At 40.0% G+C, this 13,347-nt stretch overlaps 1 protein-coding gene across 6 annotated transcripts in view; it reads left to right on the top strand.

The window, feature by feature from the left end:
• The window catches only part of FBXL17 (F-box and leucine rich repeat protein 17), a 485,194-nt gene that overhangs the window by 352,692 nt on the left and 119,155 nt on the right, over positions 1-13,347 (top strand). The gene's annotated exons all lie outside the window — the stretch shown is intronic.

Here is a 13,347-nt window from a genome sequence, read left to right as displayed (position 1 = left end):
TATATTATTAGTTAAATGTGATGACTCTTTTTAAAATGCAAACACTAATATGACATTTTAAAGGGAAAATGAAGAGTGAAAATTTAAAAGAAAAAGGAAATAAATGGAATAAAAGTGCTGTGATCAAGAAAGTTCACAATTTAATCTGATGTCCTGTATGGGTGATGAACTGAAAGCTGCTTGCTAGCTAGATCCATGGACAGAGATTTCTTCAGTTTGAGAAGATGTGAAAAATCAGAGGAGAAACTATATATTGAAAAGAGCCTTGCAAACAATTCTTCATTGGGAGATGAGGCACCAGGGAGGCATTTCTTCTGCACTCCTCTGGACTCAGGTAAACCTGAGTGTGAAATCACTTAGAAAGAAAATCCTCAGGAAAAGTGGCAATGCGCGTAAGACATCTCTGCTTTAGACTCCAAATTAGATAAACTGACCTGTTTAAAAGGAAGACCGGACATGGCTTTGGGTTGCATGATCCATGCAGAAGTCAGTGCAAACTAATGGAAGAAGGTTTTCGCATTAGTCAAAGAAAGAAAAACATCACTGCAGTAGAAACTGGAAAATGTGGAAACAAATGGCAGACACAAATTGTGCAGCTGGCAAGTCTGTTGGAGGGCAACAAAGGGAAACACCCTGTTTGCTTTGTAGAAAATGGCTCCCTGAAGTTTTGATTTTGGCTATCATAGATGACTCTATTTATTTGGAGAAAGTTTATCAAATCCCTCTCAGGCAGCAATAAATAACTCTTTATCAGAAGCAAGCCTGGTAATTTTTAGAACACCCTATAAAAAGGAACAGACAATTTTCATGGCAAGAAAAGAAACCTAGTGTTTTGTACAAAAACAGGATTTCCCTAGACCAATGTGTCAGCCAAACAACCCAGGCAAAACAGCAGGAGCTGATTCCACTTAAGCATTTCTATATGTTACTGGGAACAGAGGGCTCTCTGTTATATCTTGCAAAGCTGTGCATTAATGATGAGGCTAAAACCCTTTGGGGAGACAAACTTTTATCAAAATTAGCTATGGAATCAACACTTGTAGATTGTGTGTTTGGAAGATAAAATAGCATTAGATGGCAGTAGCTGAAACACCCCAATAATCGTGTTTTGCTGGATCTTTAGCCTCACTTTGAAGCCCCCAATCTCCCCTGACATGAGAATCTGCCCTGTTTGAATGGTGGTTGTCGATACTGATCAGAATGTTTTATTGTTACTAGGCTTCTCTTTAGCCAATCAGCGGCATGCTGGTTTGGGAAAGGGTTGAAATTTACCTTTTTTGTTGACGCTAGCCCCAGCTCACTTTACCACCACCTCTACCCTTCTTCCTTTCTGGAAGTGGAAGGCAATCTTTGGATTTGCAAGGAATAAAGGCAGGAAAGGCAGGAGAGTACCACACCTACATAAGGAGAGAGCTTCTACAACACAATCAGAGAGGGGAGGGGATATCTTGGGGGAGGTAAGAGGAGCAGTAAAAACAAGGGGAAGAAGGAGAGAAGCAGGAGGAATGGATGACTGGAGAGGAGTAGAAAAATGGGAATAATTAAAATTTGAATTGCAAGCTCTTCCTTTCTCCCCTCCTCCCGGTTTTTAAATCCCATCCCTCTCCTTTACAAGCTATTCATTTGGGGAGATTGGCTTCAAAATTCTCTGCCACCATTCTTCCATTTTCCTCCCCCCCCCCCCCAAAAAAAGACCAATTTTTTTTTAAAAAGAAGTAAGAAATTAAGTGGTCCGGAATCTCGACCATGAGATAAATTTACAAACAAAACAATTTGCAAAGGTATCTTCAACTGATGGTTCAACATTACTGGGTTATAGTAACAAATAAAAAATAAATAAATAACAAAAACAAATAAAACCTAAATGTATTTAACAAATTTTAAAAAGCTTGCTTCAATAACAAGAGAGAAGACACATTTCTAGTTTTGTGAAAAATATTTTTCTTATGAATAAATGGTCTGTACTAAGGTGACAGCTCTTCCATATTGGAGAGAGCATGCTATTTTTATGCTTTTTAACATTCATGTTTTTAAAAAATGCATTTAATAAAAGTTCATAAAATACAATTACCAGCCAACATTAACATTCCTACTCGTGTTCAGTATGACCCAGTACAAGGAAGCATCCCAGTTCAGAAAAATACTTAATCACATGCTTAAATGCAGCATTGAATAGGAATGGGTTTAAACACATGTTTAAGTGCTTACCTAAGTCAGGGCCAAAGCCAGTAAAGCCTGTATGTGACTACTGGAATAGAGACATGAATCTTACTGATCACAAGTCGGGTTATTTTGCTAGTTTCCATCTTTGCTTCTAGGCAAGGTAGTGAATGTATCTGAATCACTTATATTTTAGGCTCCAGTTGCTTTATCGAGGTCTCTTGGGTATGTGTACACTTCAAAAAAAGACCTGCGGCAGCGAGTCTCAAAGGTCAGGTCAACTGACTCAGGCTTGTGCTGCGGGGCTAATAATAGCAGTGTGGGTTTGAGCTGGAGCCCAAACTCTGAAACCCAGTAAGGGAGGAGGATTTCAGAGCCCGTGCTCCAGCCTGAGCCCGAATGTCTGTACTGCTGTTTTTAGCACCGCAGTGCAAGCCCTGTGAGCCTCACTCAGTTGACCAGGGCTCTGAGTCTTGGTCCTCTGGGGGTGGTTCTGTGTACGTGTACCCTCAGTGTGTTGGTTGCAGTGCTTTTTTCTACTTTGCCTGGGGCTTTATGCTTTTTGTTTTGAAAAGACAAACCAAGCACAAAGCTGTTACTGAGAGTGCTTACTTCCCACAATAGGTCAGAAGACATAAGAACATGGCTCATCTTCTAGAGTCATTGTTCACATCAATGTTTTCTAAGAATATCTTCTTCCTCTTAGTTGCCTAGAAAGTTAAGAAGGTTGATGAATCAGGTTCAAAACATACATGTCTGTGCTAGAAGTTGATGTATCTGGTGCAATAGCTGACATATCAAGTCTACTTCATGATATTTGTTTCAATTAATGTTGTCAACAAACAATTTATGGAAATTGATTCAATAGATTTGTTTCGAGTGAGGAATGGCTTTGTTTCAATTAATGTGCTATATATCTTTCCATATAAACTGTATCAGATACATTCTATAATATGTTTATTTCCATTTATTTTTATAGATTTTTCTATGACACTCATCATTGTAATAGTCTTCCAAAATTATCAAAAAAACATACCAGCCTTTGCAAAAATCTACTAACCTATCCTTAAAATAAACACAAATATGCACAAGGCCCCCCTCATACAAGCACTCTCAATACATGTAGGTACACACCGGTGGTACTTTTCTCCCAATGTGCTCAAACATGCCTGCAAATTCTCACCCTTGGGTATCTTTCCCATGCACACCACCTCAGATGGTCGTACTTTCTCTCATTAACATACACTTCTGCACACACTTTTCCCTTCAGACTGATATTTCACAGCAGTTCACACCATATTGCATACTGTCTTGTACACACACATTTCAAACTTATTTCTCTCAGAACTAGTCAACCAGCCCATCCCACTGATCACTTACTACTCAGTTCCTGACTCTGTCACACACACACCCCAACTAACCTATTTAGGCTGTACATCACACTCATTCACGGTTCACTTGGCCCCAACTCAGCAATTTTCTTTCTCCCATAACAAACCTAGAAATAGCTGTCTTATTTCTTATGAATACTATGCGTACCTTTGTGTGTTTGTTTATGATGGACTACTTGCTATTGGGTGAGATCAACAGGCAACCAAACAGGAAAGGCAAAAAGAGTGATCTAGATAAGGAGCATCCAAGCAAACACTTAAACAATAGCCAGGTTATTAGCTGTAAATAAGTTATCTCTCTGGTGCCAACAAAATAAAAACAGTTGTTTTGCCAAAGCTGAGAGGAGAGAGAGACAAAAGACATTGTCTAGTTAAAGGATTCACTTTGTAGAAAGCAGGGGGAGGAGCGAGTGGATTGTCAGTGAGATAGATGCTGACACTGAGGCCATGTATACACTACAGGTAGTACAGTGGCATAGCTACAGCACCATAGCTATACCACAGTAACCCCATAGTGTAGAAGCAGACTACAGAAAGGGAAGGGGGTTTTCCATTGCTATAGGAACTCCACCTCCCAGAGCAACAGTAGCTAGCTTTCTTCCATTGATCTAACTCTGTCTAAACTGAGGATTAGGTTGGCTTAACTACAGCACTCCGTTGTCTGGAGTTTTCACACCCTTAAGCGCCATACCTAAGTTTTAAATGCAGATCATGCCAGAGACATGGAAGTGCTATAAGACAGTCTGCTCCACCTAATCCAAAGATGGAGGAAACTGGGCTAGAGGAACTTTCAGAAGCTGGCAAGGAAATATTAAAGTATAAATAAGACCATGCATATAGGCCTTTTTTTGTTTTAACCTTTTGCTCTGTGTGTTCTGTACCTTTGGATGAAGCAATAAATAACCCTTTGCTTTGACGAAGCTGTTTTTGAATCACTGTAATTAGTTGCTGTCACAGGCTCCCAGACTGAAAAGACTTACAGGCCTCATATCCAGATGGGCCTTTCAAGTTAATAGAGTTGCAGCCCACAGATCCAGTCCAAGAATGGTAGAACTGCTTGGTTGTGCCCAGAGTGAGTGCACCTGGAAGCCAGGTCTGTCACCTGAGGATGCACTCAAGAGAGACTGAAAGGTGTCTAAAGTTTGCCCTCTGGCATCCTCAACTTAGCAATTCTCTTCTCTGCTTCACTTCAGAGCTGTAGCAGTCTCCTCAGTCCAGTCAGCCTCTCATGCCTACAGTGGCTTTCTCAGCACTGCTACCCCCAGCTGGTTTGCTAGTAATCCCCTGAAGGCAGGTGCCTTATCTCTCCTCCTAGTGATCCTTTTGTAGCACTAAAAGAAAAGGAGTACTTGTGGCACCTTAGAGACTAACCAATTTATTTGAGCATAAGCTTGCGTGAGCTACAGCTCACTTCATCGGATGCATACTGTGGAAAGTTTAGAAGATCTTATTATATACACACAAAGCATGAAAAAATACCTCCTCCCACCCCACTCTCCTGCTGGTAATAGCTTATCTAAAGTGATCACTCTCCTTACAATGTGTATGATAATCAAGTTGGGCCATTTCCAGCACAAATCCAGGAACGTGGGGGGGGGGGGGGAGGTAGGAAAAAACAAGGGGAAATAGGCTACCTTGCATAATGACTAAGCCACTCCCAGTCTCTATTCAAGCCTAAGTTAATTGTATCCAATTTGCAAATGAATTCCAATTCAGCAGTTTCTCGCTGGAGTCTGGATTTGAAGTTTTTTTGTTGTAAAATAGCGACTTTTATGTCTCTAATCGCATGACCAGAGAGATTGAAGTGTTCTCCGACTGGTTTAAGAATGTTATAAATCTTGACATCTGATTTGTGTCCATTTATTCTTTTACATAGAGACTGTCCAGTTTGACCAATGTACATGGCAGGGGGCATTGCTGGCACATGATGGCATATATCACATTGGTGGATGTGCAGGTGAACGAGCCTCTGATAGTGTGGCTGATGTTATTAGGCCCTGTGATGGTGTCCCCTGAATAGATATGTGGGCACAGTTGGCAAGGGGCTTTGTTGCAAGGATAGGTTCCTGGGTTAGTGGTTCTGTTGTGTGGTATGTGGTTGCTAGTGAGTATTTGCTTCAGGTTGGGGGGGCTGTCTGTAGGCAAGGACTGGCCTGTCTCCCAAGATTTGTGAGAGTGTTGGGTCATCCTTCAGGATAGGTTGTAGATCCTTAATAATGCGTTGGAGGGGTTTTAGTTGGGGGCTGAAGGTGACGGCTAGTGGCGTTCTGTTATTTTTTTTGTTAGGCCTGTCCTATTACCAGCTGGAGAGTGAGTTTGGGGGGGGGGGTGAGAAAACCTGGATTTGTGCTGGAAATGGCCCACCTTGATTATCATACACATTGTAAGGAGAGTGGTCACTTCAGATAAACTATTACCAGCAGGAGACTGAGTTTGTGTGTGTGTGTGGGGGGGGGGGGTGAGAAAACCTGGATTTGTGCTGGAAATGGCCCAACTTGATTATCATACAAATTGTAAGGAGAGTGATCACTTTAGATAAGCTATTACCAGCAGGAGAGTGGGGTGGGAGGAGGTATTTTTTCATGCTTTGTGTGTATATAATAAGATCTTTTAAACTTTCCACAGTATGCATCCGATGAAGTGAGCTGTAGCTCACGCAAGCTTATGCTCAAATAAATTGGTTAGTCTCTAAGGTGCCACAAGTACTCCTTTTCTTTTTGCGAATACAGACTAACACGGCTGTTACTCTGAAACCTGTCATTTTGTAGCATTGTTTCCCTAGTCACAGTAGATGAGCTGGAATTCTGCTCAGCCCCCTGTCTTGCTTATAGAGATTTCCACTGGAACTTTGGAACCTCCCTGGACGGGAAGGTGTGTGGAGTGGCCTGATGGACCCTGGTTACGGGAGGAGGCTGGGGTCAGCTGTGAGAAGGGGCAGCAGAGCAGGATTGTCCTGTCCATTGCCTCAGCCATCTTGGGGGGAAAGGAAAGAACAGATCTGGTCAAGGAAAAGGGTGGGTGGGGTGGAGTCTCAAAGAGTTGTTGATCTTCACTTCCTTGCCTTTGCTATCTGTTTCCACACTTGCTCTAGTGCTGAATTGCATTAGAGTGGAGCTCCCAGTATAAGTCTGACTGTGTAACAGTTTCAATTGCACTCATACTGGCCAACAGCTGCAACACTTGATACACTTTGTCCACATTTTTAAGAAAGCTCAAATTCTCTAGAAGTTGACAGCATTAGTCATGCTCACCTGGACAATTTTCTTTTCCATCACAGGGAGAGGTATTTTTCAAGTCTGCAGTAGTATCTGAACATCTTATGTGTGATATGAATGTTTTACAACCATTATATATTTGACATCTTAATGTACACAATTACTGTCAGGGTGTAGCATGTCTACTATTCTCTTATTCTGTATGTAAGGGCAATTCATTCTACTTAGGTGGTTCTCTGTGTAATCTGATGGTCTAAGGTGAAATTTGCACATAGTAGTTCTCATTCAAAAACAATTGAACCTCATTAACTGGCTGTCTGAATCAAGTGCATAAACAGTGTAAGATAGAGAGAGATTATTTATGAACTCAGAGAAGAAGGCATTCTTTATATAAGAAATACTACACAATCGTTGCTGCAGCAGTTAACTTGAGTTACTTCATTTCAGCTAGCCTAGGTCAAGTGCAAGCAGCAACACTGAGAAACTCCTGAGCTATACAGAGTGATTGGATTAGCACCACAGAGTGACTGAATTAGCAGAATGATTGGATTGGCAGCTGAGTTGTTGTTGTAACTCAGGCCTGGTCTACATTAGAAAATTAGGTCAGCAGAACTACCTTGGTCAGGGGTGTGAAAAATGACCTAAATCCCTGTGTAGATAGTGCTAGGTCAACAGAAGATTTCTTCCATCAATGTAACTACTGCCACGTGGGGAGGTGAATTACCTATGCTGGTGAGAGAATCCCTCCCATCAGGGTAGGTAGTGTCTACACTGAACCACTACAGTGATGCAGCTGTGCGATTGCTGTGTTTTAAGTGTAGACATACCATCAGGCTGCTGTATCTCTATTGCATTATGAGCTCCAGAATCAGCAGCACTCCAGCTTCCACCCACCCTCCCTGATGGGCCAGCTAATGTAAAGCTTAACTTAACTTGAGCTAGAGACTTTTTGTGTGGACTGGAGTTGGGTTAGGTGCACAACTCGAGTTATTCTCAGGCTAACAATGCATTGAAGACAAGCCCTCAGTGGTGTTCTTTTCTGCATTACCAACTAATTTGTAATGTAAAAGACAAAAAAAGCACAAGAGGCTAATTTCAGGAGATGCTTCTAGGATGGTCTCTAACATACATCAAAGTATGAAGAGCTTTCAAGAGAAACATTAGAGTATTCTCTTTGGTAATCCTGGAATAAGTACACCATCTGTGCCGCTTTTATTGAGCTTTTAGCTTTCTCTTGAGGCACTTGGCAACATGCTATGTCAACCTGATACCAGAAATACAAGGTTTCAGAGTAACAGCCATGTTAGTCTGTATTCGCAAAAAGAAAAGGAGTACTTGTGGCACCTTAGAGACTAACCAATTTATTTGAGCATGAGCTAAGGTGCCACAAGTACTCCTTTTCTTTTTTCAGAAATACAAGAGTCGATCATCTTTACCCAAGAGTTTTTATAAAGTTGCATATAATGCTTTTAAAAACAGAAATAGGAACACAAGACTGAAGTATCTCTTTCCAATGAATTTTATTCATGAAGATCTGTAACAAAGTAAGCCTGTTTCACATGAACTATCAAATGTTAAGGAAAGTGGATTGCAAAAACTTGTATTTTTACTCATTTCCATTTTGTCACCATGAGGTTAAAAATGAACTTGACATTTGCAAAACTCCATGAAAAGGAATTGGTTTGTATCTTTGGCATTATGACATAGTGGGGCTATAGCTGACCCCATGTTAATTTGTTCAGGTTCCATAACAAAAGTCAGACTGCAGTTAATGCTTCCATGGAAAGGCTTTTATTTCTAACCCTTTATGCTCGCTAGTTAAAATTGCATATGAATCTTATATTATGTTTCTTACCCCACAGAAAAAAAGTTTGTTAATGGTATCATTTCAGCCTAGACTCCTTTACATTATCTCAATGTACATAGAGAGTATATTTGACTCAGAAGAGTCTAAATTTATCACTACCCATTGTGCTGCCTTACCATACGAGCAGAATGATGTGCGAGCTTCAGTTAAGAATTTTCTTGCTTTTGAATCTTAAGTCAAACACGTAATCAATTCCAGTATATTTCTTTGGGGTTTAATAAAGGAATTAGTCACAATGTTTAGATATGGTTGTAATTATTGTATATGTAATTTGATTTAGAAGAAACATCTATCTCCTAAAATGTGTAAACCAGAAAAATGCTTAGCAGCAGCTGAGCTCCTGCAAGTTCTGTTAACTAATCAGAACACTAAGTCATCTCTTGACTCCCACTGAGTTCAGTTGTAGATGCAAGAACTCAGCACCTCATAGAATTCAGCCTTGTGTTTTCATGTGTTAATTTCCTTACTCAAGACATTCGCTGAGCCTGAAGAACACTGGCGTGATGTACAGTAACAGCTCCTTGAGAATACATACTCTGTATCAAGGCCTACTTGGTGTCTAGGCTATTTGATAGTGCCAGGGATTAGTTGAAGACTGTTTAGAGGGGTTTTTTTTTTAATTTAACCCTCCACATATTATTTATTACTACCTTCTGTTAGTGCCCACCTTGTGTGAGGTGCATACACACAAAGGAAAGCAAATCCCTGCCCCAAAGTTCTTACAATCTAAAAGGTAACACTCATAAATTGAACTCTGAAATGTTTATGCCTGATTTAGATAGTGAAAATAGTTTATAATGGACATACTGACAGACCCTTAACTATGAAGGCACGACAGAGCATCAGTATAATTCATCTCTCACAAGGAATGCTTTTAAACTGTTTATTGGAAATCTATTAAATATGACAGGAAGACAGACTGAGATCTATTTCTAAACATGGCATTATAATCGGTACATACACTAATTAAGAATGGCTTACAGAAATGTTGTCTGCAACTCCCATCAATTAAACAGAAATGTTCAATAAACTGAGGGGGTGAAATTTAGTAATTTCAGAAGCACTATTTAATACTGACAGTACATTCAGCATGCAACCAATTTTTTTCAGACTCTTGATGGAGTGAATTTCTGTACTTACATATTAAACTTTTTTCACAAGAAGTTAAAGTTAATTGCCATGTTTTTGTTGTCTTTTAAGTATGCATTGAACCAAGGGCTGCAGTCTTATAAAATGAAACATCCATCTACAAAACCTGAATGACAAGCTTGCTATTTAACTTGTACCATTTCCTTGACACCCTAACTTTAACATCTTTTGAGTGGATACTGAATGGTACAGATTGTATTGCTGTTACCAGATTCTACTGTCTTTAAATGTGCTCTTCTGCAAACAAAGCAACAAAACAAATTCATGTTTTTATTTTTAGATGAGAGCACATGTATATTACATGCCATAAGCATCACTTAAAACTGACACACCTTTGAGCCCGCATTTTTTCTTCCCTTCATATTCAAGTAATGGAGAGTTACAGGAGTTGTAACAAGTATCAAACTACAACATATTTCTGTGCTCTGTCTGCTTATAAGAAACGCCACTCATCTTAGAACTAACACAGACCTACTGTTAAACCACTTTCTTTACTCTGAATTTTTAACATCAGAAATACTAAACCATGTTTATTAAAAACTCTATTATTATGTAAATTAAATCCATGTTATTTCACACTTTTCCTTTTTCATTATTTTGATGTGTCCGTAATTTTGTGTCTCTGACACACATTTGGGCCTAACAGATTGTGAGCTATACATAAATGAGGGCATATTGAGTGTGAATTTACTCATTCATATATATTCCATATGGACACACAATAAAAAGGCACAGATGTACGTACAATTTGCTTTTAGTTTTTATTTATTTAGATGTTTACACTCATGTTGTAAAAATGAACACCCATCCTTTGTTGCAGGTGCTTCTTCCACACTTTAAAAAGAGACTCCCCAACTATCTGCCATTGCCCAAAAGTGAAAATATAGAATAACCCAGCAGTTGAAAACATATTTAAGATCTTGACAGTCTCCCATACGAGTCTTACCAGTCCCTCATCACTACAGAATATAAATGAGCCTTGCAGCATGCCCTAGAGATTGATAAACTAGACTATTATGGACCTGGAAGGAAAACAAGTTCCAAAGTAACACATTTGCTTTGTAGTCCTGAGCACAAAAGAAGTTTGAATAAAATTTATATTTATTATTTATTTATTGTATATATGATCAGACAAATTTCTTGGCTAGAAGCCCCAGTCATTGACCAGGACTCCATGGTGCTTGGCACTATACAAACACAGAACAAATTCTATGTTACGCAAGCTAATAGAATTAATAGTAATATTAAAAAAATCCTTACGTATCATTGTGATGTCATTCATTGAAGCTTACAGATAATCAGATAAAGTAGTTATAAGAACTTTGTCTTATTTATTATAGGCAAGGCTGATAGCATTGACTATTATTAAGGTTGCTCAACATTTCCTATTATAAGACCATGTTTTCAGTTGATTTAACTTTGCCAGACTTTAACTGTTTGAGCTGAAATTTTCCATACTGGGTATCCTCAGGCTTAATTTGGCTGGGAAATTTCCGCCATTTCTGAGAACAAAGCTAGGGGAAAATACATTGTTTTGCCCTTGTTAAAATTGTTTTGAGACCTATACTTTGAAACGTTTTACTGACTCCAGGCTTTGGAGCAGGGACTTGAAGTTCGGAAGGGAGTGGTCTTTTTATCAGGGATGTGCCTCTTGTTGTTCCTATGAAAATCTGCCCAAATTTAGTGAACTCATTTGAAAAATTTAACTTTACACATGCTCAGTAGGGACTTTTAGCTCTAACAGCTAAAATCTCCTCAGTGAGCATGCTTGAGCTTCTCACAACTCCTAATGTTGACTGGACTATGCGTGCACCATCTCCACAGAACAACTGAGCATGCTCACAGCTCCTGTATGTGACCAGACCAATGACCTAAATATGATGGGAGGCTGGGACTGAACCTCCCTGCTCCTCCCACAACCTGGGCTTCAGCAGTTCTCCTATTCTCTGTGCTAGGTAGTGCCACTGAGCCCTGGGTAAAACTTACTCCTCCCAGGGTTCCCAATCCAACCTCCAGGGTCATAGACCCCTTCTTCTTCCCTGGCACAGTGACCCCTCATGGTGTCCATCCCCAAAGACTGGCTGAGTATGCTCTATCCCCCAGCTCCTGGTGCTGACCAGACTGTGTATATGCCATCTTGGTAGAGCAACTAAGCATGATCCATCACAGCTCTGTAGGGCTTCAGAAGGGCTTTCCTTGTAATGGCTGCTTCCAGCTGCTCTGAGTCAAACCTGGGCACTGGAACTGAGAAGTTCCTTCTCCATTTTCCCTGGGAGCCTGTCTTTTATGCTCTTAATCACCCTTTACAGGCACCCAGGGAAAATGGAGAAGGAAGCTGTCAAGGTTTCCTCCCCACTCTGAACTCTAGGGTACAGATGGGGGAACCTGCATGAAAGACCCCTTAAGCTTATTTTTACCAGCTTAGGTTAAAACTTCCCCAAGGCACAAATCTCTGTTTGTCCCTGAACTGAGGTATGCTGCCATCACCAAGTGATTTAGACAAAGAATCAGGGAAAGCATCACTTGGAGTTCCTATTCCCACAAAATATCCCCCCAAACCTACACCCCCTTTCCTGGGGAGGCTTGAAAAATAAACAAGGTGAGCACAAACCAGACCCTTGGGTTTGTAGGACACTAAAACCCCACTCAGATTCTTAAAAAACAGAACTTTATTATAAAGAAAAAATAAAGTAAAAGAAGCACCTCTGTAAAATCAGGATGGAAGATAATTTTACAGGACAATCAGATTCAAAACACAGAGGATTTCCCTCTAGGCAAAACTTGCAAGTTACAAAAACCAGGGATAATCTAGAGCAGAGAGAATACATATGCACCAGCAGCAGACACAATTTTCTACACTCTGGGTCTTAGTGGCTCTCCCTCTCCCCCAAGTCTGGCACCTGAGGCGCCTGAGTTCGCCTCATGGTAAGGCCAGCCCTGCAACCAGGGTATGTCTCCTACCTTCTCTTTGGTGGAACCTGTCAAAGGCATGCTCTGGGTAACCTGCCTTTAACTACAATGTTCTAAGAACATAATTTCCTATATATATATATATATATGCCTATCTCCTTACATATTATCTATACATACATTTCACAAAGGTTATGATGACCAGTGTGACACATATTTTCAGTAGAAACTTTACATGATACTCTTTGGTGAACTAGAATATAAATTCCAGACCCAGGGGATCCCTGTAACTCTTGTGCACCCGTCCATTTAGCATCAAGAGGTTCCTGGGTCACACACAATGCTAAAGAATGTTGATGAATTGTCTAATTCTGACAAAAAAATGTTTTGTTGAAATTTTTCCGACCAGCTCTAATCATTACCTTGGCTGGTTTAACAAGCAGTAGTGCTGAAGAGGAGTGATTGTGAAATAAAATGGAAAGGGGGGGAAAAAGCTGAAGCTTTTAGACCTAATCAGTAAATTGGCATGTTCTTCATTTTCCCACCCGTTTTTTGTGGGAAAGCGTTAATGCATTAAGCAGACTATAAAAACTATAATTGTACACCACTTATTTTCTATTGTCTCGTATATAGTCTAACCAGATTGTATCTTTTC

The sequence above is a fragment of the Lepidochelys kempii genome, chromosome 5 (assembly GCF_965140265.1).
Source record: "Lepidochelys kempii isolate rLepKem1 chromosome 5, rLepKem1.hap2, whole genome shotgun sequence".
NCBI lineage: Eukaryota > Metazoa > Chordata > Testudines > Cheloniidae > Lepidochelys > Lepidochelys kempii.
Note: the sequence above shows the minus strand (reverse complement) of the source record. Positions and strands in the feature narration are given on the sequence as shown.